General features: G+C 45.2%; 1 protein-coding gene across 1 annotated transcript in view; it reads right to left on the reverse strand.

Annotated features, from left to right (window-relative positions):
- Positions 1 to 26,110, reverse strand: part of IGLON5 (IgLON family member 5) — a 550,261-nt gene that overhangs the window by 349,512 nt on the left and 174,639 nt on the right. The gene's annotated exons all lie outside the window — the stretch shown is intronic.

Here is a 26,110-nt window from a genome sequence, read left to right on the forward strand (position 1 = left end):
CTCCTCCCGCAACCTAATCCTAACCCTCACTCCCCACAGCCTATCCCACAGGTTCTCAAACGCGGTCCTCAGGACCCCACACAGTTCATGTTTTGCAGGTCACCTGTATATTTTTAAAATGTGACAGTTGGAGATACACAGTGCAGCTGCTAGGTGACATGGAAAACGTGAACCATGTGGGGTCCTGAGGACCGAGTTTGAGAACCACTGGCCTAACCCTAACCCTCTCCTCCCAAGACCTAACCCTCCTTCCATGCAGCCTAACCCTAACCCTGTCCTCCCGCAACCTAGCTTCATTCCATGTACCAAGATGGCCATCGAGGCTACTACCAGTGCTGCCGATAAGGGGGAGAGCGGGCACTAATTACCCGGGACCGGGCTTATTAGAGAGGCTTGGCAGGGGTCCAGGTCCGGCACCCTCGATCCCCCCAAATATACTTACCTGGCTCCAGCAAGCATGTTTCCTACGTGGCACCATCTTCCCAGTGATATCTCGGGAAAATGGCACCTCACAATGCCAGAGACTCAGTACCTGGGCCCTACGGCCCTGGCTTCTACTGAGCATGTGCGGAGCCATCTTGGAACGGTGTGAGAGTCCTACAGTGGGAGACAGTAGTCTTCACCTAGCTCAAGTGAGACCTGCAATTACCTTTTTTTTAGTTGCTGTTCCAGCACCCTGGCTGGTGAGCTGTATGACACCCTGCTCCGCTCAAGCTCTGCTCTGATGTGTATGTATAACAATGAGTGTGTAGAACAGTGAGTATGGTTGTATCTGCTTTATATTCAATAAAGTCACTCTACTGGCTAAGTTACTGGGCTGTTTATGGGCCCTCATTCCGTGTTGTTCGCTCGTTCTTTTTCTTCGCATCGGTGCGATAAGTCGCAAACTGCGCATGCGCAATGTTCGCAGTGCGCCTGCGCCAAGTAAATTAGCACAAAAGTTTGGTATTTTACTCACGGCTTAGCGAAGATTTTTCATCGTTCTGGTGATCGGAGTGTGATTGACAGGAAGTGGGTGTTTCTGGGCGGAAACTGACCGTTTTATGGGTGTGTGCGAAAAAACGCAGGCGTGTCAGGGAAAAACGCGGGAGTGTCTGGAGAAACGGGAGAGTGGCTGGGCGAACGCTGGGTGTGTTTGTGACGTCAAACCAGGAACGAAAAGGACTGAACTGATCGCAGTGGCAGAGTAAGTCTCGAGCTACTCAGAAACTGCAAAGAAATTTCTATTCGCTATTCTATTCGCAATTCTGCTAATCTTTCGTTCGCAATTCTGCTAAGCTAAGATTCACTCCCAGAGGGCGGCGGCTTAGCATGTGCAAAGCTGCTAGAAGCAGCTAGCGAGCGAACAACTCGGAATGAGACCCATAGTTGTAAGGCATCCGCTAGTGTGTACAGAAGCTCTGCTACATCCTCATGCCCAGTGCCAGATTAAGGTCCACATGGGCCTGGAGCTGAAATTTATGAAGGGCCTATTGTGTGCCTTGGTAGGAGGTGTGACAAATGCTGCGGTGGGGGTGGTCTAAATAGGGGTGTGGCCTGTGCCATGGGTGTGTGTGTGTGTGTGTGTGTTTCTCAAAAAAGATGCACTCCTCCTTCATTTACAGCCTTCAAAATGCTCACTGAAAAACGACATCGCAGCCGCAGAACAGATTAAATCAAGAGGGCACTCTCCAAAAGTTGCTTTACACAAAACTACATCAACTTGTCTTCATCATCAACCAGTAAAAGAAACTGCAAGCTTCTGATATCCAATAATTATCATAGCAACCATAAAACCAATATGCATATCAATGCCATCTCATCCTTATACTTAGATTAGTTTGTCAACCTCGGTCCCCTCCTGGGCCGCTAGAGACATGTAACAGAGTGTTATTCAGCCATGCATCAGAAGTCAGTAAAACAGTGACTTGTGCGCAGGACACCACTTAAGCCATCTCAATCTAATCAAATCATACACCTGGCAGCCGGGGGTCCGAGTGTGCACTCCATCGCGCTGCACATGCTCACCAGCACTTCCTATATCCTATGGGAACGTCATGCATTCCACCATAATGCGCATGCTCATCTGCACTTCCGGTGTTACATTCCCTAGTGCGTTCCAGTGCCATTGCTCCTCCTCACTACTATACATATCTAATAACTGTTAGACTCACATCCAGCTGCTCAGAGAGTTATACACCCTTTTACATCACAAATCGCGGGTCGCAGCCAGGAGCCTGACACGGGTGCTACCCGGCTGCGACCCGCATCAGAGCCCCCTTTCCCACCGGAGTCATCAGCCCGGCATATTGCTGGGTTGGTGACGTTGCCGGTGATGCAACGGGGGCGGCGCTTAGAGATTACATGATCTCCAAGCGCCGCCCGCACAAAGACTGTAAACGGGAAGCCAGATCGCATCGACCCGGCTCCCATTTACACTGCACAGTTTGCCGGGTTGAACACGTGTTCAACCCCGCAAACTTCCCGAGTTGGAATATCAGGTCACTCGACCCGGACTATTCCAACTCGACTCTTTTACACCGAGCAGCAACACGGGTTATGCACCTTCATTTGCAATAACCCGTGTTATATGCTGGCGGTGTAAAAGGGGTATAAGTAACATTGTGAAGTGCAGTGTACATAAAACAATAAGTATGTTTACACTTATTGTATTATGCACACTGCACTTCATAGTGTTACAATCTGCGGGATGTAGTTAAAATAGTGTCACATGGAATCCCGGCGGCTAAAATACCGATGCCGGAATCCCGAACGGCAACATAAAGCTGGCATCAAAATCTCGAAGGAGCTCGGGATACCGGCATCAAAATTTTGAATGTACTTTTAGCGAGGCATGATCATGTCCTGGGGAAGGGGGGGGGGGGGTTAGGTTTAGGCATTAGAAGGAGATTTAGTGTTAGGGTGCAGGGACGGGAAGGAGATGGTTAGGTACCGGGGAGGGAGAGTTAGGTTTAGGTGCTTAGAAGGGGAGTTTAGGGTCAGGCACCAAGCGTGGTGGGATAGGTTTAGCCAGCAGGGAGGGTTATGGTTAGGATAGGGGAGGGTTAAAGTACTTTCTGGGGGGGCTGAAGGAATTCTGATGATTGGCATGCCGCTGTCTGTATTCTGACCGCCGGCATCCCGTCCAACAATATATTATACCGAATCCCAATCTGCTGCCCTACTATATGCCACTAATGCAAAATGACACAACCTAAAAAATAAAAATAAACAATAAATATTACATAAATAACAAGCTAATTGGTCAGTATTCACATAAAAATCTTATCACAGAAAGCATCTATAATTAATGCTCTTGTTTAACCCCCTTGGAGCGATAGTATCTAATGTTAAAGTATATATATATATATATATATATATATATGGTGTGGTGATCTGGCACTCACTGATGGAGGTGGCAATTTGGTCCGGTGCCCTTACTGATCCCCCGTGTGCAGGAAGATGTAGACAAGACTGGCGTGGTACGGCACTCAGACGCTGATGGACGAACTGAACGGGAGCCCTGGGTAGCTGTCAAGGGCTCCCGTTCAGTTCGTCCATCAGCGTCTGAGTGCCGTACCACGCCAGTCTTATATATATATATATATATATATATGTGGAGGGGTTGGGTTTGAAAGGGAGTAGTAGGGTATGCCGGCTGTTGGCCAGCATACCAGCGCCGGAATCCCGACCACCGGCATACCGACAGCTGGGCGAGCGCAAATGAGACTCTTTATTCTCTCTCCAGGGGGGTCGTGGACCACCAAGAGGGAGAAAAAGTGTCAGTATGCCGGCTGTCGGAATTCCGGTGCCGGTGTACTGTGCGCCGGGATCCCAACAGCCGGCATACTGAAGACCACCCGGTTTGAAATGCCGGGGGTCAGAATACCGACCGTGGCATCCCGATGGTGAGAATCCAGACAGGGGAAGTTAAGTATACTGACCTTTCCCCAATGCCCCCCAAACTCTAACCCTCTGTTCCCACAGTCTAACCCTAACCGTCCCCAGCCTGGCGCCTAATCATCCCTGGTGATACCTATACTTAACCCCCCTTCCCACAGCCTAAACCTAACCTCCCCAACAACCCCCCAAATGTCCCCGCTGGCTTACCTTTCTGGCTGTCTGGCAGTCAGTCATTTGGGATGATGGCGCTGGGATTGTGATCCCAGTTGGGATGCCGGAGTGTCGGGATTCTGGTGTCGGTGTTTCGACTGTCGGGGATACGACCAATTCCGGGGGGTTGAACAACAAAGTGTGGAATGGGATGGAGTGAGAGAGGAAGGGATTTTATATTTCTGTATATACATATATAATAAACAGATTATTTTTTTCTTGTAACCTTTACCTCCCCCACAATCCACTTACCTGGTTTCTGCACCTTATAGAGCAGTGGAGGGAAAAGATGTCAGAGGGCACTGGGCTGGCACAGAATAGGGAGGAGACTGGAGGTTGGGAGACAGTATAGGGGAGGGACTAGCCTGGAAAGGACTCAGAGCATTGGTGGCTGTTCCCAGGGGAGTGGCCAGCTACAGTATTAGCTGTCCATGTAATCCTGGAGAACAGCAGCAGCAGAGTGACAGCAGTGAGAGGCTACAGCTACAGAATGGTACAATCACCATTCACACACTCACAGTACATCAGCTGCAGCCTCTGTACAGCCCTAATGCCAGCAGCAGCTGTAGTGGCATTAGCATAAGGCAATGGCCCTCATTCCGAGTTGTTCGCTCGGTATTTTTCATCGCATCGCAGTGAAAATCGGCTTAGTACGCATGCGCAATGTTCGCATTGCGACTGCGCCAAGTAACTTTACTATGAAGAAAGTAATTTTACTCACGGCTTTTTCTTCGCTCCGGCGATCGTAATGTGATTGACAGGAAATGGGTGTTACTGGGCGGAAACACGGCGTTTCAGGGGCGTGTGGCTGAAAACGCTACCGTTTCCGGAAAAAACGCAGGAGTGGCCGGGGAAACGGTGGGAGTGCCTGGGCGAACGCTGGGTGTGTTTGTGACGTCAACCAGGAACGACAAGCACTGAAATGATCGCACAGGCAGAGTAAGTCTGGAGCTACTCAGAAACTGCTAAGTAGTTAGTAATCGCAATATTGCGAATACATCGGTCGCAATTTTAAGAAGCTAAGATTCACTCCCAGTAGGCGGCGGCTTAGCGTGTGTAACTCTGCTAAATTCGCCTTGCGACCGATCAACTCGGAATGAGGGCCAATATACATACGTGTATTGCCTTATACTGTGTCAAAGTCAGAAAAATGTCTCAATGCACACTGCCATATTTGCACCGCACACTGGTCCGTGCTGCGCGTGCGTACGCTCTCCCGTGGAGGCGCATACCCGCAATAGCGTGCACACGCAGGCGCGGTATGCGCATTTACGGTAGAGTTTATGTGATCGTAGCGTGCGACTCATTCGTTACAAATGTTCACAATTAATGTAGTTTATAGATTATGGTCCCTTTGATAGATTCTGAAAGTTTGGTTAATATAGAATGTCCCTGAACGGAGGAATCCCTCTTTGTATTGTGCGAAGGGTCTAACAGGAATCATACAGCAGTGTTTGGTACCCATCGGAAGAGTATTTAAATAGCAATATTCCGGTGTTGGTTTGGAGCAGATTAATCGCTCGTGCGAATAGTTATGGACATAAGAAGTTATGTCCATTTATTTATTTGTCCTTACTTAGTCATGCATCTGAACAGTTGGAGTCATGCATCAGTGGGTCTCAAATGGCTCTTTGACCTCAGAGATCCCCCAAACAATAGTTTGCATGTTAAGAGGGCCTCATATCTACACATGCATAAGGTAATCACAAGAATAGTAATTGAAGATCAATTGTACTCCAAATCAGTATCTTTCCCGCAGACGGAGTGCAATAGTCTTTAATTACACTGAGCTTTGAGACTCAATGGAGAAGACCAACACCTGTGTTTACAAATGGGGCTGGATTTGTATACAGGAAAATAAGGGCTGAGATGTCATTGTCTCAACTGAAAGTGGACATCATGAATATAGAACAAAACCCAGACAGGATTCTGGGTTTGTATTCGCCAAACAATAGCTTCTCACTAGACAGGAATGTGTTGGTCATCACCCATTGTGTTACATAACCAAGGCCACTGATGCAGCTGGCTCACATGCTGGGAGGGACACACACTTCTTGTGGTTGACACACCCCCACAGCTGGAATGCAGGTATGATATACCCACTGGAGATCACAGGGCTGACTCTCTCACTCAGGACTAAGCTAGCATCAAGCAGCATGGCGGCTACATCCCCAGGACAGAATTCCTTCCCAAAGGCTAAGTATTGAACTTCACATGGCTAGATAAGGAAACAGATAGATTGCTTTCTGGTTTAAATAGGATATTGTAACTTGGTTGTATGATTGTTGGGTGTTTGTGTTGGTGCCCTGTGGAATCTGTGATGGTAGCTGGGATCTTGTTAATCATAAATACCACCATGCAGTACTTTTGAATATGTGCTGGTAGCAATGGCAGGCTGATACTTGTGAGTACCTGGTGGTCTGGTCTTGTGATAACTCATATGCTCTGGTTATAGAGATACTGAAGTTGTTTGGGATGTGAAATTATGAGATGGTTCTAGGAAGTTGGATTACATTGTGAAAGGTGATTTAGATTGTTTGGAATTGTAAAATCAGAACATATGCATTGTTTTGAGGCTTGGACATTTTGGAATAAAATGGAGTCTAGCTTCTGCCCCATGCGGCATTGTAGGGACGATTGTGTAGCTGGGTGTTGTGTATATAGGGACAGGCAGCATGGGTAAGCTCAAGTACTTTCTAAACAAAGATTCTCAGCATTTATTAACTGCGCAGCGATTGTTCCTCACATGTGTAAGCTTCGCTGCAACCATATTGTTTTTTTAATGTTATTGTGAGCCAATTTCTCTCATCTCTCTCCGTCTCTCCGTCTCTCTCTCTCTCTCTCTCTCTCTCTCTCTCTCTCCTCTTTTCTCTTATATCTCTCATAGTATTATAGTATTGTACTGTATTGCATTTGGGTCAGTGTAGTATTGTCTTTTTGTATTTATTGTTTAGATCTGTGGTTAGGAAGTCTCTGTTATATTGTAGTGTATCATTTGTACTGTTACCCCCTTTTTACAAGTATATTAGATATAATACAGTTAATAGGCCTTGGAACCTAAACCAGTATCTGTGTATTTTCTATAGTGTTAAGTGTTCACTTGAGCGTCGGTGACGCTCAAGCAGCTTTGTAGATAGTCAGGTTACACAAGGTTGCACTTACACCCTGTACTCACATTAAGGTATTCTGTGTATTTCATTGGTATAAGGTTTTAACATAAAGGTATAGTGTTGTAAGCGTCTGCATCGCTGGTGACCTCCTCGTGGTCTCGAGCGTAAGCTACGCTACAGCGAATCATTCCCCTAGACATAACCAATAACGTGTCCTGTGATCACTGGGCCGCGAGCGAACGTGACGCTTGAGCGTCTCGCCTACGGCTGAGCGATCGCTACGCCAATAGCGTACCATTACGGTACTTCTTGAGCAAACAGCGTACAGTGTTCTTAGCTTCATAAAGGGTTGTTTATACGACAAGGAATTTAGCATTGTCAATTGCGGGCTCGTCCTATACTTCTCATATCTGCACTAGGTAGATCAGCAGACATTATCCCTCCAGCAAAGGGTGGGAGGTTGTCTCACAGTGCTGACGGGATAAGCGTCTGCTTCGCTTAGATAAAGAGTGCTGAAGGAACCCGGTAACCGGAGGTAAGAACAGTACGCTATTGTCTTTGAAAATCTGGTTTTTATTTCAATTTGGTGCCAACTACACACTCAGGCCTAGAATAACTTTAGGAGTTTTGAATGATGACTTTCTTTGTGACAAGAGGCCGCATGGTCTGTCCACCATTTTGTGTGACCCTCATGGAGGTGGAAGGGGGAGGAGCAGCGGCCATTTTGGGAAGGTCAAATTTTTTTTTTTTTCTGAGCGGCTGGTTTTCAGTTGACTCAGGAAACAATCAGCCATCCACTGTCAAAAAGAAATCATCATTTAATGAGTTTTTTTTTATGCATTTATTTAATCTATATCATAGTCAATCATAAGTAATAGTGATTGGTACTTATATGTAATTTCATATGCGTGTGCTTACATCAATGTATGTTATTAGATTAAATTTAGAATTGCATTTTTATCTGTGTAAGTTTCACATCTCACCTTCCTGTTTGCCATTTGCATTGATAACGTGCTGAGAAAAAACAAGCACACAGCATAGAAGATACTGTGTGGTGTTTGGTAAGCGTTTATATAGTGAAATATCGCTTATAGTAAGGCGATACAGAAGCCACAAGACAATAGCACACATTTGTTCAGTTTCCAAAATTTAGTTTAAATACCTTACTTTACTGTAACGCCTCTGGGGAGAGCTATCAGACTACGGGAAATGATTTTTCTGATCAGAAAACTATAAGAATGATAGTGGGTTGAAAACGGTATGAGTGTATTGAATCCCGCTTTGTGGACTTTGTGATCTATGTGATAAAACGGTATTGAATTCCGCTTTGTGGACTTTGTGATCTGTGTGATCTATGTGGAACGTGATGAGCACGATCTGAGTGAAAACGTGCAACAGAGTGTGATAAAGTTTTCGTTGTATTACGCTCTGGCTGTTTTGGAGCACAGTAGGGAGACTCCAATGATCCTACCATTTATGGGCAACAAGTGTCTATAAGTGGTACGATTGGACCGCACGGTTGTATGTGTGACCAATAACGCAACGTGATATGAGGTCGTATATCCATGCGTAAATCTTGCCCTCATACGTGTTGTAGGGAGCACATGCAAGCGTGATTTGTGTAAAGAAAAAGGAAGGGAATTTTCTCAGGAAAATCTCTAGAGATAGGGCCTGCAACGGCTACACGTGTCTGCTAGAAGGCGGAACGGGGATACCCGGAGCAGAAGAAGTTCAGTGGAAGAGCTTTAAGGATTTCCAACGAAGTTCTGTGTTTGGTGCATTTTAGGAAGTTTTTCTGTGTTAAAAAGGTCCACAATGGCAGCCAAGTGCACAACACAGAGACGGTCGGAGGTCAGGATTCAGACTCCAGAGGCTTGCAGACACCGAGGGTCTGCTCGGTTAGTAATGTGGGGGAAATATGGTCCCCACACTGAGACCTTTTGTGATGAATGGACACGAATGACTGCGGGGGATAAGGCACCATTTCCCGGGATAGGTAGTTTTGACTCAGAGGTGTTGCATAATTTAAGGCAAAGGATCAGTCTCATAAAATCCTGGAAACAACGAGTTAAACATGATGATTGTTTACAGTTATGGCAACAGGAAAGTGAATTACAAAAAGAGTCTATTGACTTTTCTGACTCTTATCTTGAGAGGAGAGATATGGCAGCAGGAGAGGAGTTGATTGCGGAGAGAAAAGCACAAAGGTGGAACAATAAAAACGCTCTTAGCAACTGTAATATAGATTATAAGAATAAGTGTAATAAATGTAACAATGATTATTGTAATACTGTTGAATGTACAACTATTAACCCATGCAAGTCGCACCCCATGTTAAACTTTCCTCAGGAATACAAACAAGAAAGTGAGCCCAGAACGATGTCGGCACCTCTTCCAGAAGCCATCCTACAAGACATCCAGGTGGACGCGACCAAATTGGTAAAGGCAATAATCAAACCCCCTAACGGAGGGTCAGGTGAGGTCGTGTCCACAGGTACGTACAATGTTTTATATCACGCACAAACAAATGTACCCCATATTGTAAGACCAAAACAAGGTGATGTGATTGAGTTTAGTCCTGTCAGGGTGATCACAGTCCCCAATGGGAAGACTGATGATCAGGGAACCATTCCCGTCAAGGACAGTGCAATGCGCCATCCCTGGTCCCGGACAGAATTGAGATCAATCATGTCTGATTACCCAGATCCTAGGAAAGATCTAACTGTATGATCAAAGATTCACAGAAGGCATACCAACCCCCTAGACATGAAAATGAGCAAAAGTTATGACACACCAAATTACAAGCAGGGATCACATAGGAAGAATTTTGGGCCACACCCATGATACGTGGTCAGGAAAGGTGATCATTAGGACTGATGGTAAGCCTGAGGTAACGGTTAATGTAGTGGGAGGTCATTCCCTGAAGACACAGGAATGACCGGGTGAAAAGTTGTAAATGTATTTGTGAAAATCTTTTTCTCTTTTCTCACTCTCTATCCCCATCTCTGACGAGTATTGGTAAGAATTCACACATTGCATACCCACTTGGTCCTTGCAGAAGTCTACCAAACCCCAGCATGACCTATCCGCCACTATGTATTCTGGCCAGATACAGACAGTGGAGTAATGCAAGTGCTGGTGGGGAGGGACTGCTCAAGGAGACCAGTAGATACATAGATATGACAGCCTAATAAGTCTGACAATGTTTTTCTAATGCTAACAATGTTTTCTTACAATGTTTAAAAATGCTTTGTTTCTCTTTTCTTATTGATGGTTATTGTCGAGTTATGTAATGTATATATGCACATGAATTGTTCTCTATCTCTTTTGTTTTTTTTATTTTCTCTCTCTTCTCACTCATGTTTCCATGGTTTAAAGATGGTATGTCACCCCTCAGTTGGACCAATGGTAATGCCAGATTTTTTTTTTCTCCTTACAGAAAGATCGCCGGTTAGGAAGGAATATTGCATCACCAGAATGTTCGTTTGGAAGACTGAGAGACAGCACCTTTTGAGAGGACAGCAGAACAAGAAGAACAACAAAACGAGAGAACTTATTATCGTAACGAGTTCTCTCCCCCTCAAACTGATTTTCTTATACCCCCTTTACAAATTTCTTCTTTTCTCCTCCTGTAAGATGGACTTGCCCCAAGAGACTGTGATATGGATTTTCCTGTTGACCATGATGTTGACCAGAGCAGTCTGTTTCGGTGAGAGTACCAGTGAGGTCGAGAAAGGATCCAGAAAGGTCCTGATGACTGAGACGGAGGTGTAAATTTCCAATAGCAACCCAATCACCAAGCAAAGGCGAGTACCGGGCACGATCTAACAACCATGTTATTTGTAAACAACTGTGAAGGAATGTTAGTTCAAAAAGAAAGTTGTATCTGTAGGCTCTGTAACAAAGAAATGCCAATCTAGTTTTAATATCCATATGGATCGGCATCCATTGAGTGACTATCACTCCTTAGTGGGTAACGTATTAAACAAGACCGATTGTTGGGTATGCTCTCAAGTACCTCAGGGACACAGCAAATCAGGGCTAGTACCATTTCCTTTAACGTTAGGGGAGGTACTTGAGCTAAGTGGTGGGAGACCGGTGGACCGGAGGTTTAACATCTCCAGCCCTCCTAGTTTGAAGCTCCACCAATACCATGTGGATAGGTCCCTCTTATGTTTTAATATCTCCAATCCCCGTAAGCCGGGAAATTGGGAAGTGTCATGGAGCAACCTTACCATGACCTTTTCACACAGAGCAGATAGAATGCCTACAGATACAGAGCTCGTACGCCACATAGCCAGTAGAGGAAAATCTTTCCGGTATCGATATACCTTAGGGAATAGGATTACTAGAGTTGGAGAGGTATCACCAGGATACTGTGCACATATCGTACAAACTGATACGTGCATTAGACAGATGGAAGAATTAGGGTCAGGAGATTTCACCTGGAAGGTTTGTAACATGGTCATGTCCTTCTCCGTCCCATATGTTCTCCCCGATGATGCATATTTCATATGCGGGAGAAAGGCGTACAAGTGGCTTGCCCCAAACTCTGAAGGATTGTGTTATATTGGAAAAGGATTGCCTGAAGTGATGACTGTAACACATGACAAAATGAAGGACATACACCGTGGTGCCCAAGCTCCTTATACTCACACTCATTACGAGCACCGAGTTAAAAGACAACTGTCAGAAAGGTTAGAGCATCCGGCCTCTGATCTTATCCATGAATCCACCGGGATTCAGGTTCTGGTAGCGTTAGATTTCACTCGTACCGCTCGAGGAGTGATGAATTATAGATACATTTCCGCACTCGCCAATTTGTTAGATAATATCACTGAAATGTATGATGACACGTTTAGATACACTGGAAGAGAACTGCAAGCTTACAAAACAGAACTAGTTCAGCATAGGATGGTTCTTAATTACCTTACAGCAGTAACAGGCGGATATTGTGTTACATTGGCAACACAGTACGGCATAAAGTGTTGCACGTATATCACAAATAGCACCGAGGATCCGGTAGAGGTCATAGACCAAAAGATGGACGATATTCTCCAATTGAAGCGGGAATTTCGTCGAAAACACAATCTCACCCTTGCTGCTGTAGGTAATGAGCTGACTGGTTGGGTGTCATGGTTGAACCCGCGAAATTGGTTCTCCGGTTTGGGAGACTGGGCTCAAGGAGTCATAATGGATGTTGGAAAGTTTCTACTATGTATCTTGGGTGTCATTATATCGATTGGATTGATATTTAGATGCGGGCAGGCTTTAATGAGGTGCAAACAAAGTACAAAAGTGATGAGCTTGAGGAGTGAGGAAACTGTAATTAACCTGGATTTGATTTATGACCCAATGATAGAAACCAGAATGTGATGAAAATGCGATTATACGGTCCGTTTCTTTCACCTGTTTTTCTGCTTTTCCCCAAGATACAAAGACCCCCTTGGACGAGGAAGTTGACGAGACGGTATACAGACAAAGACCACAGACAAGACCAAAGATGAAGAAGATTTGACAACTTTAAATATGGACACTTGATGAACTTTGCCATGGATCCCCAGTTTCCCTAGTACTTTTAAATTCACGCTAGCCCAACATTTTTTGTAAATCTGATGGCTTAGACAAAGCTATTTGCTCATGCTTAAGGAGCAAAACAGCGCAAAGAAGACGACTCTCAACAGATACCGAAAACGACTTCGACGACAGATGTACATTTCCCTGACATAGAATATCATTGCATTTTCCATAAGTGTTCTTTATCTTCATCTCTACAACCCTCAGGTAACGACACACATAGACGATAGGGAATACAGGCACAGATAGCAGCAACCACATACCTCCCCCATTCATGTATCATCAACTAAAATGTGCATCCCCATTTTGTTACAACCACAGCCGAAATGAGCTCGGTAGAGTTTGACAGCCCATCCACAGACCTGTACCACAGGATAAGAAGGAATTCAAATGTATACTTCGCAATACCTCGAAGCTTGATTTACCACACGTACGGCACGATGATACATGACCCTCCAAACATGGACTCATACACACATGCTCCTACTCTCTCACTAGGTCATACCCTTTTCACACCTACTCCTCTCTTCTTCCTTACCCCACCATGGAAATCAATTAACCCCTGACTTACATTTTTCTCCTTAAATATTTTGTGGCAGTTATTATTGACTGCCAAAGGGTGGACTGTCAAAGTCAGAAAAATGTCTCAATGCACACTGCCATATTTGCACCGCACACTGGTCCGTGCTGCGCGTGCGTACGCTCTCCCGTGGAGGCGCATACCCGCAATAGCGTGCACACGCAGGCGCGGTATGCGCATTTACGGTAGAGTTTATGTGATCGTAGCGTGCGACTCATTCGTTACAAATGTTCACAATTAATGTAGTTTATAGATTATGGTCCCTTTGATAGATTCTGAAAGTTTGGTTAATATAGAATGTCCCTGAACGGAGGAATCCCTCTTTGTATTGTGCGAAGGGTCTAACAGGAATCATACAGCAGTGTTTGGTACCCATCGGAAGAGTATTTAAATAGCAATATTCCGGTGTTGGTTTGGAGCAGATTAATCGCTCGTGCGAATAGTTATGGACATAAGAAGTTATGTCCATTTATTTATTTGTCCTTACTTAGTCATGCATCTGAACAGTTGGAGTCATGCATCAGTGGGTCTCAAATGGCTCTTTGACCTCAGAGATCCCCCAAACAATAGTTTGCATGTTAAGAGGGCCTCATATCTACACATGCATAAGGTAATCACAAGAATAGTAATTGAAGATCAATTGTACTCCAAATCAGTATCTTTCCCGCAGACGGAGTGCAATAGTCTTTAATTACACTGAGCTTTGAGACTCAATGGAGAAGACCAACACCTGTGTTTACAAATGGGGCTGGATTTGTATACAGGAAAATAAGGGCTGAGATGTCATTGTCTCAACTGAAAGTGGACATCATGAATATAGAACAAAACCCAGACAGGATTCTGGGTTTGTATTCGCCAAACAATAGCTTCTCACTAGACAGGAATGTGTTGGTCATCACCCATTGTGTTACATAACCAAGGCCACTGATGCAGCTGGCTCACATGCTGGGAGGGACACACACTTCTTGTGGTTGACACACCCCCACAGCTGGAATGCAGGTATGATATACCCACTGGAGATCACAGGGCTGACTCTCTCACTCAGGACTAAGCTAGCATCAAGCAGCATGGCGGCTACATCCCCAGGACAGAATTCCTTCCCAAAGGCTAAGTATTGAACTTCACATGGCTAGATAAGGAAACAGATAGATTGCTTTCTGGTTTAAATAGGATATTGTAACTTGGTTGTATGATTGTTGGGTGTTTGTGTTGGTGCCCTGTGGAATCTGTGATGGTAGCTGGGATCTTGTTAATCATAAATACCACCATGCAGTACTTTTGAATATGTGCTGGTAGCAATGGCAGGCTGATACTTGTGAGTACCTGGTGGTCTGGTCTTGTGATAACTCATATGCTCTGGTTATAGAGATACTGAAGTTGTTTGGGATGTGAAATTATGAGATGGTTCTAGGAAGTTGGATTACATTGTGAAAGGTGATTTAGATTGTTTGGAATTGTAAAATCAGAACATATGCATTGTTTTGAGGCTTGGACATTTTGGAATAAAATGGAGTCTAGCTTCTGCCCCATGCGGCATTGTAGGGACGATTGTGTAGCTGGGTGTTGTGTATATAGGGACAGGCAGCATGGGTAAGCTCAAGTACTTTCTAAACAAAGATTCTCAGCATTTATTAACTGCGCAGCGATTGTTCCTCACATGTGTAAGCTTCGCTGCAACCATATTGTTTTTTTAATGTTATTGTGAGCCAATTTCTCTCATCTCTCTCCGTCTCTCCGTCTCTCTCTCTCTCTCTCTCTCTCTCTCTCTCTCCTCTTTTCTCTTATATCTCTCATAGTATTATAGTATTGTACTGTATTGCATTTGGGTCAGTGTAGTATTGTCTTTTTGTATTTATTGTTTAGATCTGTGGTTAGGAAGTCTCTGTTATATTGTAGTGTATCATTTGTACTGTTACCCCCTTTTTACAAGTATATTAGATATAATACAGTTAATAGGCCTTGGAACCTAAACCAGTATCTGTGTATTTTCTATAGTGTTAAGTGTTCACTTGAGCGTCGGTGACGCTCAAGCAGCTTTGTAGATAGTCAGGTTACACAAGGTTGCACTTACACCCTGTACTCACATTAAGGTATTCTGTGTATTTCATTGGTATAAGGTTTTAACATAAAGGTATAGTGTTGTAAGCGTCTGCATCGCTGGTGACCTCCTCGTGGTCTCGAGCGTAAGCTACGCTACAGCGAATCATTCCCCTAGACATAACCAATAACGTGTCCTGTGATCACTGGGCCGCGAGCGAACGTGACGCTTGAGCGTCTCGCCTACGGCTGAGCGATCGCTACGCCAATAGCGTACCATTACGGTACTTCTTGAGCAAACAGCGTACAGTGTTCTTAGCTTCATAAAGGGTTGTTTATACGACAAGGAATTTAGCATTGTCAACTGTGATCCGGATGGCTCCGCCCCCAGCTATAACCCCGCCCCCTGTGACTACGCTGCTGTGTGCCTGGACCCTAAACTGCCTGGCTGGGAGGATGGGGGGGGGGGGGGGGCAGAGGCCAGCCAGCTCCTTGAGCCCTTGTGGGAAAGGGGAGGAATTAAGAGAGGCCCCTCCTCCCCATCCGTCCGGCCCGTCTTCTTCACTGCACTTAGTCTGGAGGGGGAGGAGCTGTGAGTAGAGACGAGAGTGGCTCCTCCTCCACCTTGGCAGCCGGGCAGTCTAGTCACTCAACACAGACAGAAGCACCGCTGTCCGCTACTAGTCTAGGGAGAGGAGAGCGACCACTCCATCCACGCACTTCAGCCGGGATTTCTATGTATACAGAGACTACGGTACCTTCTCTGGCGTCGGGCGAGGTGCACTGCTGGCGGCAACTGCGACATACAATGAGTCACTGTGACTCATTGTAATGCCGGCGGTTATGGGGTTTCACTGCTGTGGGCCTATTTTCAATGGGGGGCCTGGAGCTGCAGCTCCATCCGCCCCATTGTTAATCCGGCCCTGCTCATGCCTGTACATACATATTTCCAACAATAAATTGAGCCTTCATGCCCCCTGCCCTTGTCCCGTTGTCCTCCCCTTCTCCGAAAAGGGCAGTTTGTGCAAAACTCCACTTCACTTTAAGCTCCTCCTCTTTGGAGTAGATGACAAAATAATGTAAATTGAATTCTACTCATTTATCAAAACAATATACTGTAGATGCAGTGGGAGAACTTGTGAGTGGTGGGCACAGGTGCAAAAATATAATTTGGGCCCCCCTCCTCCACCCACAAAATGCCACAAGGCAGAGGGTGACAGGGGGGAGGCAGTGACCGGGAAAGACATTGGGAGATAGGGACAGGTAGTGGGTGACAGGGGTAGGCAGGTGGTGACAGGGGGAGGCAGTGGGTGACAGGGGTAGGCAGGTGGTGACAGGGGGAGGCAGGTGGTGACAGGGACAGGCAGTGGGTAAAAGGGAGAGACAGTCATGGACAGGGACAAGCAGTGGGTAACAGGGAGAGACTGTGAGGGACAGGGACAAGCAGTGGGTCACAAGGGTAGGCAGGTGGTGACAGGAGGAGGCAGTGGGTGACAGTGGTAGGCAGGTGGCAACAGGGGGAGGCAGTGGGTGACAGGGGTAGGCAGGTGGTGACAGAGGGAGGCAGTGGGTGACAGGGAGAGACAGTTGGGGACAGGGGGAGGCAGTGGTTGACAGGGAGAGACAGTGGGTGACGAGGGTAGAAGCAGAATAAATGTACAGCTGTCTGTTAATTAGAGGCAGTATGTGGCTGTCATCATCAGCGCTGATAGGTGGCAGGGCTCCTCTATTTGTCCGGCACACACAAGGTCAGCCCTGCCTCCCTAACGTAAGGAACATGTCCCTCAGGTAGTGGAGCCCACCCTGCTCTCCGCACTGGGCCATTCATCCAACATTGTTCAAAATGGTCTGTGGAGGGGTAGGGAATAACTCATTGCTGGTCTGGGCAGCAGTGGGCCCTCTAGTCCTCAGGGGCCCGGTGCAATGCACCTGCTACACCAATGGTAGTTCCACCTCTGTGTAGAGGCAATAAACGTATTTGGAGAATGACTGTCACAGAATAACAGCAGCATAAGCAACAGCTGAATCTGCTTCTCCGACCAAGTACAACACTGACTCTAGATCCTCGCAGTGATGGAAAATACACTGGATAAGAAGAAGATATTCTTTGTTATTTCACTTGAATCCCGCAGGAAAGCTAGAGCCCAGGTAATAGCTCCGCTATACGTGCTCCTAATGTGTCATTTATTTGTGAGAGATAAGTCCCGGGTATAATGTTTTTTTGTCCTCATTCCGAAATCAGCATCACTCTGTCTCACGCAGAAATCCGTGTTATTTATTTCCACCCATGTAGCTTCCGAATGGCTTAACAGGAATGGACGATATTACTGTTGGAAGATAAACAAAGTGTCTTGAAGGAACATTTATCATAACTACAGAACGATGTCTGTGTGGCGCCGGAAATAAATTCTACATTCCTTAGGAACAGGATCGCTAAACCGTGGAAATATTAGTCCAATGTAAAAATCAGAAAAGAATAAGCCAGACCATGATGTGTCCAAGCCCCGCCCACATCTGTTACACGCTGCGTCGTTTTCTGATAAATCCCGTCTGTAGATTGAGGCGGGATATTTTTGATATGTGTCTGAATGAAAAATTCCACCCACTTGCCCAGAAGTCCCACCCATTTAAAAACTCATGACCCGTATGCTTTTGCGATCCCATTCCATTTATTATTCACTGACGGATAATAAAATATGTGTTGCTGTCAGTTGTATGCTTGACATCGATATATATGTAGCTGGTTTTCTATGCAGTTGATCTTCTGGAACGTTCACCTGAAGTCTCATGTGGACTGTTCAGGACAACTGAAGGTTGATTTAAATATGAGGGGGTTTAAACTCAGAGGTTGTGACTTGTGAGTTGTGTTTGTCTTGATTTGGTTTGCAAGGATTTTACACGTTGTATAATTTTGGAGGTCAGATTATCTTGTGTTGCTATTGGACGATTACATGGTTGATGGAGATGGCTTAACTGTTTAACTAGGGTGTTCAACTTTTTGTCTATCCTCTACAGTATGTACTAAAGGTTTATGCATGTTTGTTATGGTGTGTTTTGCTTAGGTGTTGGTTGATTGGTTGTTAGTGTTGGTTAAGAATGGCTGTGTTGAGGTTTGTTGATGTTAGTTGAGTGTACTCTCCTTTGTTAGATGCAGACCCCAGTTGGGGTTTGGTTGCACCGCTCAAAGGAAGGATGAATGAATGGAATTTTGTTTGATTTTGGTTTAATCATATTGTTGGAAATCATATGCCATTGTTTTAACCTGCCCTTTAAGTAGGGGGCAAGGCTGTGTAATGTGAGATAGGGTTGTGTGAGGTAGCTAATGCAATGTGGGCTGTGGGGGACTGTGCAGTATAAACCAGTAATGGTTGATGACACTTTGTGACCTCTTGTCATTCAAATATTAAACATTAAATCAAACAATTTGTTCCAACAGCTTCAATTCACGTCCGTTGGTGGACTCACACATCAGGGTGATGTCACTGACTCCCGGTAGGGTGGTATCAGCCCAAGCCATAGTATGAAGGAGAGTACACCCAGCTACTGTACTTCACCAAGATGGCCGCTAATCTGTATTTTTTGTCCATAAGGAACTAAGAAATGCAATAAACAACTACAAAGCAATGCCAACCCAGACAATGAAGAGAGGGTGGATGTTAATTAAATGTACATGATAAACTAGGCCTTAAACTATGCATACCCAGATTATGTAGACACTCCCAGACCCCCAAAACCACTCCTAGACAAAATACATTTACTCTGCAGCCTGTCATTGAACAAAACCAACCAGACAACATGGGCCAGATGTAATAGTGGGCGAGTTTGCCATAGGTGCGGGATGCTTGCCAAACTCAGAAGCACTCATTACAAGGCATGGTTTCACCTTGTAAATGATTGCCCCTTTAAAAAAATGTCCAAGTTCGGACGTCATTCCGTACGTCCGGCAAACTCGACCGCTATTATATCTGGCCTCTTACCTCTATTTGAAAAAGTGACATATAGGCAAATTGTGTCTCAACCTCAGGATCTAATAGTCTTCAGGCTTCGGTCATCCTTATAGCTCCACATCTCCATCCAGTAATTGTAACCAAAGGCCAGCACACAGCATCTCCTATCTCTTCAGGCACTTTAGACTGTATACACCGTGATGACAGATGGATAAACCTACACATTGAATCTCAGCTAATCAGGAAGGAGTAGTGCAAAATTCCACTGCGGAATTGGTCAGTCTGATGTACTGAGATTTGTGAATCCAGCAGGTAATTGTTGCTTCTGTGGACTCTCTAAATCAGCCTAAAAGTGTGATGTTGGGCACCACAAGCACCACCAAGAAAGTAATACAACAAGCCTGGAGTGATAAAGAAGTCTAACTATAGATTTAGTGGATCAAAGGGAAAAGCATCAAAGAACAATATGGCCCAGATTCTATAACACTTCCTAATGCGAGACACCATTACATGGATGTGTAAGGGTATAATGGAACTTTAAAAGTCTGACTTACTTACTTAACTGATGACCAGTATTTGGATTAACATCATAAATAACTTTAAAAAATATAAATACAGTATAGACATAAAAAGGGATCTGGGACTGGAAGTAAATGTATCGAGCCCTTTTCAGACTGAAAAGCACAGATGGTGTGACAGCTATGTGAAATGTAGTTCTGTCAGAAGTTGTCTTTATTACCAGCTTACATTTAAAGGGTTTGGGTCCTGCATAACGCGCTCTGGCCAACCAGCAAAGCAAGGGGAAGAGAGTGTAGCTTTCCGTTCACCCCCGCTGCATCAGGATGCATTCTGGCCAATCAGCGGAGCAAGGGGAGGAGAGTGTACTTTCCTAACCTCACCCACTGATCTAGGATGCGCTCCGGCCAATCAGCAGAGCAAGGGGTTGGAGAGTGTGCTTTCCCGCTCCCCCCCCCCCTTCCACTTTCTGGGATGTGCTCCAGCCAATCAACAGAGCAAGGGGAGGAGAGTGTGCTTTCCCGTCCCCCCCCTTCCTTCCCTTTTTCCGGGATGTGCTCCAGCCAATCAACAGAGCAAGGGGAGGAGAGTGTGCTTTCCCTCTCCACCCCCTCCTCCACCCCTTCCCTTGTTCCAGGATGTGCTCCAGCCAATCAACAGAGCAAGGGGAGGAGAGTGTGCTTTCCTGCTACCCACCCTTCCCCTGTTACGGGATTTGCTCCAGCCAATCAATAGAGCATGGGGAGGAGACATTGCTTTCCCGTTACCCCCACCCCTTCCCCTGTTCCGGGATGCGCTCCAGCCAATCAATAGAGCAAGGGGAGGAGAGTGTGCTTTCCCACTATCACCCAGCCCACCCCTTCCCCTGTTCCGGGATGTGCCGCAGCCAATCAAGAGAGCAAGGGGAGGAGAGTGTGCTCTCCTGTTATACCCCTGCTTCGCTGAACAGTCTGGGGATGTCCTATCCGTCCCCTGGCTTCCTGCAGAGTCAGTCAGGAGCCAGGTGCAGACAGCCAGCCACAGCAATGCAGATGTCTCAGCATCATGATATCTGTCACGGAGAGGAACCGAGAGCAGGCAATTAAATAAGCTAATTAAATATATGGCAGCAAAGAAAGGACATCCAGAACACAGTAAGACCATACAATGTGCAGCAAATGAGAACAAAAACACACATTGCAGGTGAAGACCACCAAGAGGTTCCAACCACAAGAACTTGGGTATTCAGCTCCTCCTCCTAAACTGGACTACCTATCTCGTGAGGGAGATGTTGAGCCCCAAAAAGTGGTCCAGCTTGCAACACAGTCACATGACTCACCGTAGAGCAACATCCTAATAGCATACACACTTAAATAGGTGCGCTGATTATTGTTAAAAAATATATATATGGCAGCGTGTGTTAAGCAACTTATAACTGCTTCACTTCAAGCTTTTTTGACAGGTAAGAAAAGGAAGGATAATACAGTATGCCAATAATGGGTATTTAAAAAAAAAAAAGGAAAAAATGAGTTACAGTATTTAGATGAATAACATGGAATTTATGTTCTGCTTCAGAACGTGATAACTTAATGTCATTATTGGGTTACAAAATATAGCTTATAGGTCTGCTTTATCCCTGGATCGTCTGATACAGTCACAATCAAAGTTGTCCTGATTTTCTGTTTTATAAAACAAAACATTGTAATCCCTATTATCTGGAGACTAATTATTGAATAAAGAGCGCAATGCTCTCAGGAGATAGCAGGTGAAATGATCAAGCAATCGCCGAAATCATCATAAATTGCAATCAGTTAAAGTGTATTACAATGATGATCTCTGTGTTCCATCCAGCCTTTTATTTCCTTTTCTACAACCCAGAGAGAAAAAAAACCTAACGGCGCGTCTACACAAAACGTCACATTTTACGGATGGAAAAGAATGTATTGCGTTTGCAGTGACCAGGGCTCCATGTCTTTGGACTAAGGGGTCTATTTACTAAGCCGTGGACGGAGATATTTTATTATTATTATTATTATTATTATTATTATCCTTTATTTATATGGCGCCACAAGGGTTCCGCAGCGCCCAATTACAGAGTGCCAGCCAATCAGCTCCTAACTGCCGTGTCACAGGCTGGGTTTGAAAACTGACAGTTAAGAGCTGATTGGCTGGTTCTTTATCCCCATCCAAGGCTTAGTAAATAGACCCTTTTGTACAGTGTGCACAGCTTGGGCAATTTGAGTGAACTGCAAAAACAAAGTCACTTTATATGATGACAACCATTCTCTCCTATAGCTCCTTCTTCATACACTGAGTCTCTCTTGTGTCCTGTCTTAATATATACCTACAACAAGGCTTAAGGGAGTTATTCCTATTTGCAGAACCACCCCTTTAGTATATCCTGCGCCCTATATAATATAACAGCTTCTCATAGTGACTCTCTATGTAGTGACGCCCCATGTGGCTTGAAGCGAGAAGCTGTGCTGCAGCTCCAAGATACGGTAAGTATTGCTATCCATCTAGCCTGCTATAAAGGACATCTTGAGTCCCTCAGGGCAGGATCCGGTGACTTGGCCTCAGGCAGTCAGGGAGTTTATGGTGGTAAGTGGAGATGACTAAGGGCCTAATTCAGACCTGATCAAAACAGCAAACTTTTTCTCTAATGGGCAATACCATGTGCAAAGCAGGTGGCAGATGTAACATGTGCAGAGAGAGTTAGTTTTGAGTGGGGTGTGTTCAAACTGAAATCTAAATTGTAGTGTAAAAAATAAAGCAGCCAGTATATACGCTGCACAGAAACAAAATAACCCACCCAAATCTAACTCTCTCTCTGCACATGTTACATCTGCCCCACCTGCAGTGCACATGGTTTTGCCCATTAGAGAAAGATTTTGCTTTTGCGATCAGGTCTGTAGTAGGCCCTAAAATTGCTCAATCTCTGTGAAATGGTAAGATTGATAAAAGGGCCCCGCTCATGCAATTTTTAATAACAAATACAGCCACAATTTGTAATAATAAATACAGCCACTACGGGATGAATCCAATTACCTGTGATGTATCAGCGGGTGTAAGTAAGCCGCACTTACGGTACCACTGACCCACAGGGTTTTGTTTACAGTCCCGGAGGGCTGCAAGCAAAAATTCCTAAATGACAGGGTGGGCACGCCTCCCCTTGAATCCGCCTGTGCACGTGTACGTTGTTGCCGCATCACTACCAAAACACACCCGATAAAATGAAACGTGTGTGCAAGTGAGACAATCTCAAGTCTACGTCTATAGCGCTCTCTGCGAACAAGCGGGCTCCTTATGCGTCGGACGTGTCCATGCGATCTTTAGATTAGCTGAAGGCTGCATAAGCCTGAGGCCATATAAGAGAACCCAATCTTTTGTGATTGGTTGTTTATGACTAAGCAGTTGCTAGGTAGATTAGTTTTTTCTCTGGTATTTTTCCTATAGGATTATAGGGCTGTCCGTCAAGGGTTTAGGGGTTGGTCTCGGAATAATATATAAGCCATAGTCATGTGCCTCAGACTTCCTCTTGCCATTTTGGAATGCCCTCCCGCCCGCCCTGACTATATTTTTTCCTGCATCTTGTCTTTCTCGGTGGGCTCTTGACAGCCAGATTGGCGGGAAGTCGCTACCAACCAGCGGTCAGATGGGCATAAGCGGTCATTGTGGGGCACCCTCTTTAGAAGGACGGCAGCTGTGTCCTTACCTTGCGGTTGGACATTTAGACGTTCCCCTGCGGGAACCGAACGTTTGCCAGAGAAAAGAGTGGTGAGTCCTGCACAATGCGGGTTATGCAGGGAGGAGGCGGTGTTGTGGTTTAGTCCCCTCCTCAGTTTTTGTGTTTCAATCTAAATGACTGGAGCTGGTGTCTGGTAGCGACTTTTCCTTTGCAATCCTCCAATATAAAATCAATTCAATTACAATTATAGTTTAAAGAACAGGTCAGTGATCAATAAATATCGTCTGACCTTTAACTACAGCTAACCGTGTCCGTGTCGTTATTTTAGTGTGTCGTTATTTTAGTGGTAAGCTATCTTATAGAAGTGTTTATGTCAATCGCAATAAAATTATGGGCGCCTTATGAATTTTCATATTACGACATCTTTGCACTTTTTATTTTTCAACCATATTTCACTGCTAAAATAATAACTGATGACAATAATAAGACTCTTGCGGCGGGATGTAATGGAGTCCGAGATTACCGAAGGCGCGGGATGCTGGCTGTTTCTTTTTAAAGGGGCAATCACAAGGCATGGTTTTGCCTGGTATGTGATTGCCCCTTTAAAAAAACATCCAAGATCGGTCAGCCTCTGGCGATCTTGGACTCCATTACATCCCGCCGGTAATATGGTTGACATCGAAGTATTTATAGATTGAGGAAATTGGGAAACAATAAGAAAACAAAAATAAATTTGACATCATTCTGCATCATTAAATAAAATTAACAATCACTCGGCAACGACGGGTAGGGGAGAGAAGTTCGTTAGGTGGAAAGTATCAAGTATCAAGGTCTTTTGGGACTGATACTAATAACATGGGAGGTAATTCTGAGTTGATCGCAGCAGGAACTTTGGGGGTAATTCCAAGTTGATCGCAGCAGGATTTTTGATAGCAATTGGGCAAAACCATGTGCACTGCAGGGGAGGCAGATATAACATGTGCAGAGAGAGTTAGATTTGGGTGGGTTATTTTATTTCTGTGCAGGGTAAATACTGGCTGCTTTATTTTTACACTGCAAATTAGATTGCAGATTGAACACACCACACCCAAATCTAACTCTCTCTGCACATGTTACATCTGCCCCACCTGCAGTGCACATGGTTTTGCCCAATTGCTAACAAAAATCCTGCTGCGATCAACTTGGAATTACCCCCTTTGTTAGCAGTTGGTCAAAACCATGTGCACTGCAGGTGGGGCAGATGTAACATGTGCAGAGAGAGTTAGATTTGGGTGTGTTATATTGTTTCGGTGCAGGGTAAATATTGGCTGCTTTATTTTTACACTGCAATTTAGATTTCAGTTTGAAGTGAACACACCACACCCAAATCTAACTCTCTCTGCACATGTTATATCTGTCCCCCCTGCACTGCACATGGTTTTGCCCAACTGCTAACAAAGTTCCTGCTGCGATCAACTAAGAATTACCCCCCATGGAGCAACAAAATGCTGCACACATTGCACTAAAGGGAGCAGATGCTGGAATAGGTTCCTAGCTGGACCTTGTAGTTCGTGCCCTGATACACGGCAGCACTGGGCATATGTATGATTCATCATTATTAATGTTGTATTTGCATATGTCTACAATGAAAATGTCATGAAAATACCGCCTTGAAAAGACTTTAATCACTCGGTAATGGGTTACTGGCTCAGTAAATAAATCGACATACAGGACAGCAAGTACTGTAATATTCCATTTATCAGCCTTCAGAGAACACCGGGTCAGCGTATCGCAGCCTAAAAGAGGGTGGGGGGAATATCCATATAGATATATTGTAGCGAGTGCCCAGGCTGATCAATATTACACAGCTTACGCCCAGAGAGATATCTCGTGATAATAATATAATACCACTCTCATGTATTATGTTTTTTTTCCTGTTATTATTACTTTTTCATTTAACAAACATATTATCCAGCACTGTAGTATAAAACTACTTTATTTGGACACTACACTCCATTCCCCAGTTGAGCTTACAATCTAATTTCCCTGTTTAACCCTTATCCACTGGGGATGCGGTTACGTGGCCAGCGCACGGGACCCCGGCGGTCAGCATACTGACGCCGGGATCCCAAAGACTCACAATGTCACCAGCAACAATACCGGCTAACTGCGTCTATTCCCACTCGTGGGTGTCCAGGACACCCATATAGCGGGAATAGAACCTGTGGCGAGCGCAGTGAGCCCCCCCCCCTGGCAGCATTCTGGCGGCCAGGATCTCGGCGTCAATATGCCGATTGCTAGTATCCTGTGCAACGTAACCCCAGCCCATCCACTGCCACAATATCCATTGTTGGCAGGTTAACCCGGGCCAAGGCTCAGTGGAAAAGGGTCCCCAAAAAATAACCCAGGTCCAGAGACCTGAAAATCCACCCCAGGGAAGTGAGCAGGGTTGGACCCAGGAAGGTCCTGTGAACAGCATAGTAAGAGCCGGCCCACTGGCGCTTGTATATATGTAATCTCCAAGCGCTGACAGATCAGTTACCAATGCCCCTGCGCGGTGTGAAAGAGGCCGACCCGGGACTAGGTTGGAGCTGTGGTGGGTAAA

The sequence above is a fragment of the Pseudophryne corroboree genome, chromosome 10 (assembly GCF_028390025.1).
Source record: "Pseudophryne corroboree isolate aPseCor3 chromosome 10, aPseCor3.hap2, whole genome shotgun sequence".
NCBI classification, from domain to species: Eukaryota; Metazoa; Chordata; class Amphibia; order Anura; family Myobatrachidae; genus Pseudophryne; species Pseudophryne corroboree.